At 54.6% G+C, this 5082-nt stretch overlaps 1 pseudogene; it reads right to left on the bottom strand.

The window, feature by feature from the left end:
• Positions 1-1044: 1044 nt before the first annotated feature.
• LOC149995163 (histone acetyltransferase p300 pseudogene) lies at positions 1045-2875 on the bottom strand (annotated as a pseudogene).
• Between the last annotated feature and the right edge of the window lie 2207 nt (positions 2876-5082).

The following is a 5082-nucleotide window of genomic DNA, read 5'->3' as shown; positions in this document are numbered from 1 at the left end:
GTTGATGGAAGACGATTTGGCTTTGGGTGTGACTGCCCAATACAATGTATACAGATAGAATGCACTATATCATAGAACCAGACACTTAAATTTAATTAAACAGCACAACTTAACAATCATGCAATGACAAAATACCAGTAAAAGAGAAAGTGTTTTCCCTGACACCTGGCGTTTGTAACAGAACCAGGACAGAGATGCAGAACTCGCAGGCACCAAAGATGTCCCTATCACAGTGCATCGTGTCTTAGCTCTTCTAGTCACCTGGGAGGCTAACACTGTAGAAATTAATAGACTAAACCTGCAATGTACATCAGTGCATTTCACCATCCTTCATTATTTCTATTTTAAAGCTGAAAAAGCTAAAATAGAAAGTCAAAAGACCACATTAAAAGAAAAACAAAAACCAGACCTATAGTTTTTGTTAGCCATTTTGTTAGAGTAACAAAAACTCAAGAACAGTTCTGAAAAACTCAAAAGGAACTGCCAGTAGACATAGAAACATTGCATAAAATAGAAGCTCAAAACATATAATCTATGGAACAAACTACAAAGAAAAAAACACACTACAAGGAAATAGAACTCAGAAAGGCAAGAGTAAAACGGGAGGGAGACAGCGAGTACGGGGTTGGGGCGGCCAGAGAAACAGGAAGAGGTAACAGGGAAACGGGCACGTGAAAAGACAGAGCTGACTAGAAAAGAACTTTTAAAATTTCTAAAAAATAATAAAAACCTCCTGGAGGTGCAAGGCAGGGTCCGGGCTGCAGGTGGCTTTGCAGACCCCAGCCCGCCCACCCAGGGCCCACTGGAGGCACACAGACGAGGCAGAAGACAGGCTGCTGGTAACTGGTCCCAGCAGAAACCTATTCTCCGTATTCGGTCATTCCCCCGGGCTCCTCTTAAACCACAAACAGATGCTGTGTGGCTCTTACGCATTCCAAGGAGCCTCGTCTTTTAGGCTAAGAAAGGTTCAAAACAGTTGTTTTCGGTACAAAACAGTCTCATTCAGGGAAACTAGTTGTTTGCTCCCAAAATGCTACAGCGGGTCTAGTGTACATCTAGTGAGTTCTGTGACAGGTTTGAATTCCAGTCCGAGTTAGCGGTGCTGAGTCCCAGGTCCCCGGCGCGTGCACCCGGGAGGTTTGCCACGCCTGGGTTGCTAGCGAGCTGAGAAAGCGTCGGACGGGTTCTTGTCCGGGCCGGCAAAATGCCCTTGTTCCATGGGGCTGGCCTAGGCGGCTCCCAGTCCCGGCTGCGGAGAACTGGCTTGTGGGGAGACGTGCTGGGGAGAAGGCTGAGGCTGCATCCTTGCAGAAGGGCTGGAGTCGGGGACCTGGGACTGCAGCCGTGGAGAAGAGACAGGCCGGGGAGAATGCGTTTGACTGGAGGGAGAAGAAGGGGTCTGCTGGCCTTGCAGGTGCGGGGACTGAGCGTGACTTGGGAGCGTATGCTGTTGGGGGCTCACGGGGCTGGGCTGAGCAGGAGACCCTGACTGTTGCTGAGGGCCTCGCGGCTGATAGGCCGGCAGCCCGGCCCCTGCCTCTGCTCCCGAGGCCTGGGGGAGCTGGCCCATCTGGGCCACGTCCCCTTGCGGCACCTGATGCATGTGACGACGCAGCCGTCGCATGTGAGGGTGCGGCATCGGGGGATGGTGGCCCCCCTTCTGCCTCCTCTGCTGGCGTCTCCAGATGTCTCCGGACTGGGAAGCCAGGGCGTCGTGATCCGCGTGCATCTGCTGAGCCTGGGGGCCCGTTCCTCCCACGGGCGGCTGGAGTTGCTGCTGCGGCTGCGGCTGGGGCAGGCCGACCCTCTGGACGCCCGCCTGCGTGGCTGGATCGGCGCGGACCCCCTGCAGCCCTGGTTGGCCCTGGGCCATGCCAGGCTGCCCAGAGAGGGCATGCGGGTTAGACTTGGTGTACTTGGCAATCCGACTCTGGGTGAAAAGAGCCATCAGCGGGGCATTGGCGTGAAGAATACTAAGCGCCTGCTGCTGCTGCAGGGGCGAGGGGGGAGCCCGGAGAACCTGCAAAAGGTTTAGTAAGACCTGTGGAGACACAGAGCCTGGTTTGAGAGGGGGCGCGGTGCCCTGGCCCAGCAGGCCTGGCTCGGGAGCCATGTTCACGGGCTGACCATGCTGGGCCACCGACAGCGCGGCTGGCCCGGGCACCCCGGACTCTCGTTGCTGGGGCCGAGGCAATCCTCCCTGGGCCCATGGTGGCTGCTGCTGCATCCAGGCGGGCCCCACCCCTGGCTCCAGGTGTCCACCGGGACCTCTGGCCGTGGGAGGTGGGTGTACACCCACGGGGGCCACTGGGGTCCCCTGGGGCCTCTGGAAAGCCTGCACGGGGGCCGTCTGGCGCTGCCTCTCATTCGCGCTCTGACTGTGCATTGCCGTCTCCACCGCGGCAGGTGGGGGCCCTGGGAAGGGTGGCTGAGCGGCCTGTGGGGGCGCTGGGGCGGCAGGAGTCGGGGAGGGTGGGCCTTGTTGGTGCGCCGCCCCACCAGCCCGCTGCCCGCTGGCCATGCCCCCGCAGGGCACCTGGGCCTGCCGCAGCCTCCGCCTGATGTGCCCGCACAGCAGCACCGGACACGCGCGCTCCTGGCAGAGCTTGGCGTGGCAGCAGCAGAGGGCGATGAGCTGCCTGCAGAGGGGGCACCCGCCGCCGCTCTTCCGTCTGCAGCCCTGGGTGTGCTGTAGCACCTTCTTCAGCTTCTGGCAGGAGGGCAGGGAGCACCCGGCGTGTGGGCACCGGCAGGCGTGGGCCAGCCACTGGACGCAGCGCAGGACGCTCCTGTGGTGAGACTCGGCCCAGCTCCGGGCGGCCTGCGCCCGCCGCTCGCTGCTCTCAGCACCTAAGTCGGCGCCTGGCTTCTCCATCGCGCGGCCGTGGTCTGTAGTGTGACGGACGGCAGGGGCTACCCGAGCACAGCGCCAGCACGTCTCCGCAGGTGCAGGCGGAGACGCAGCGCTGCTGTCTGGGTGTGACGGGCTGGTTTTCAGAGACACCCGAATCCTTAAAAACACCCAGAGAAGATCACAATAAGAAACTGAGGCAAAACCGATCAGGGTCAGGCAAATGTAGCTAACTGAATCAGGAAAAGCAATAGTCACCGTGGCAGGTAAGCGCATTTAAGATGAGAGGCATTAACTCTGATAAAGTAGAGATTTATGGAACTACCTGGGTCAGAAGTTATAGCGTGGCTACTCTGTGTAGCAAACAGCAGGAAACTAAGTCTCATCAAACAAAGGCTGTTATTAAAACAAGGGTATTTGACACAAACGCCACTGGGATTAAAGACATTAAAATACTGCTGTAAACCTGTGACAGATAAAGAAGGCAAGTATTATTTTATATATATGGCCTAAATATTATAACTAACAATATTGACTTCAGCAATACATCAAAAGCGACATGCTACATATTGAAAATCTACATTCTTTTCAAATATTTATGTGTAACTTTTTTTTTAAAAACCATATATTAAATGACAATGAAAAGCTCAATAAATTCCTCTAAATAGAATTAGGGGTAAGAACAAACATAGCAGCAAAAAATTTTAAGTGAATTAGAAAATTAAAGTGAAAAATATATCCCAAATGCCTCTATGCAAAGCATAGAATAGGCCATTGTTGCATGTTTATAAAATGATGATAAATATTTAAATATGAGAACTCATGGTGGGGAAACAGGAACACAGTCAGAATAATTGTGATTATTTTTGGGCTGACAGGGTGGAAACAGGATGAGGTTGTTATCAAAGGTATCCTCTTCCCACATGAAAATTAAAAACAGGTAATGAGCCCTGGCTTCTGTGGCTCAGTGGATTGAGCGTCGGCCTGCAAACCAAAGGGTCGCTGGTTCAATTCCCAGTCAGGGCATGTGTCTGGGTTGCACACCAGGTCCCCAGTTGGGGGCGCGTGAGAGGCAACCACACAGTGATGTTTCTCTCCCTGTCTTTCTCCTTTCCCCTCTCTCTAAAAACAAATAAATAAACTCTTGTTTAAAAAAAGTAATGAAAAATGTAACTGAATGTTTCAGGCACATCTTACCTTCCCAAAGTAATTTATAGCTCTAATGGACTCTCAGACAGGATTTCTAACGAGCATATCGGTTCACAGATTTCAGAAACAAGTGAAAGGTCACGTGGTTCAACAATCACAAGGTGCTAAGGCGTGGGAGGGTCTCGGCCTTCACTGACGTCCTTCAGGCACCCAGGTCCTCTCCCAGGAAGCAATTTTCCTAGAATTTGGTGGCTCCTTCCAGTAGCGTTCTATGCATAAACAAGCAAGTATGTTTAGACAGATCAGTCTGGATTTCCTTCATTTAAAAACACTTTAGTTTTGTAGAGATGGTCAAGGGAAGGGGCGACTTGGACGGAGGAATGGGTTGGAGCCCTGGCTTGGTGGGGACGGCCGGTATAGCGTTGGGGGAGAGGCGGAGGTATCCGCGGATGAAGTTCCTTCCTGTGAACAGGCTGGAGACCACAGCAAGGATCCCCACCCCCACCCCCAGCCCTTCCCACCACTGTCTCCACAGGCCTCCCAAAGCAACGGCTCCCATCAGCGCACCAGTCAGACGCCGATACTTAGGTCTCCCAGTCCCGACCAGGTCCCAGCGCCCACTCGGTGGCTCACTGAACTCCCTTCCTGACCTGCGCCAGTAGCAGCCATAAGTACTCCTCCCCACACCCACCAGTGACCTCTCCCGTCCCCTGGAACCCCCAACGACGCCACCCCTGACCCCTGATACCTCCTCCTAGATCCCCAGAACCTCGGCATTATGATTACCCGACAGACTCTCCCTCCGCTGACCTCGGGGCGCCCCGTCACTAACCCCGAAGCCCTATCCATGAGGTCAGTGGCCTCTCCGATCCCCAGCACTGCTCCCCAGGCCCCTGGTGCTGACCTCCCAGAGTCACCATGCCCTGGCTGACCCCACATTCCCTCCATCGCTGACCTAGAGATTCACCCATGAGCACCCGCCCGCGTTCCATGATAACCGATCCCAACGGACTCTGCGCACGGGCTGCGCAAACCGCCGGTCAACCCCATGCTCCCCATTATGTCCTTCACTGGCCCCCAAG

Source organism: Furipterus horrens, unplaced genomic scaffold (assembly GCF_987537825.1).
Source record: "Furipterus horrens unplaced genomic scaffold, mFurHor1.1.pri manual_scaffold_13, whole genome shotgun sequence".
NCBI lineage: Eukaryota > Metazoa > Chordata > Mammalia > Chiroptera > Furipteridae > Furipterus > Furipterus horrens.
Note: the sequence above shows the minus strand (reverse complement) of the source record. Positions and strands in the feature narration are given on the sequence as shown.